Genomic DNA, 272 nt, shown 5'->3' with positions numbered 1-272 from the left:
ATCCTTTCTGCAATCCACCCAAATTTTGTACAAATAACTTCTTACTAACACATTAAGAACAAAAATAAAATAAAAGTTTAAATAAATCTTTTTTGGCTAAAATTATTACTTAGAGACTTACAAAGAAAATATTACAGTAATTAGTTAAGTTTCAAATAAGTAAAAAAAAGATTTGGTGAATCATAAAAAAACTGCTAGGAATACAAACTTATGTTAAGTAACACACAAACAATTTGTTTCTAGTTAATAAAAAAAGCATACATGACCACGTA

This window comes from Euprymna scolopes, chromosome 28 (assembly GCF_053919585.1).
Source record: "Euprymna scolopes isolate OS-2025 chromosome 28, ASM5391958v1, whole genome shotgun sequence".
Taxonomy (NCBI): domain Eukaryota; kingdom Metazoa; phylum Mollusca; class Cephalopoda; order Sepiida; family Sepiolidae; genus Euprymna; species Euprymna scolopes.
The sequence above is the reverse complement of the archived record's forward strand: the minus strand, read 5'-3'. Positions refer to the sequence as shown.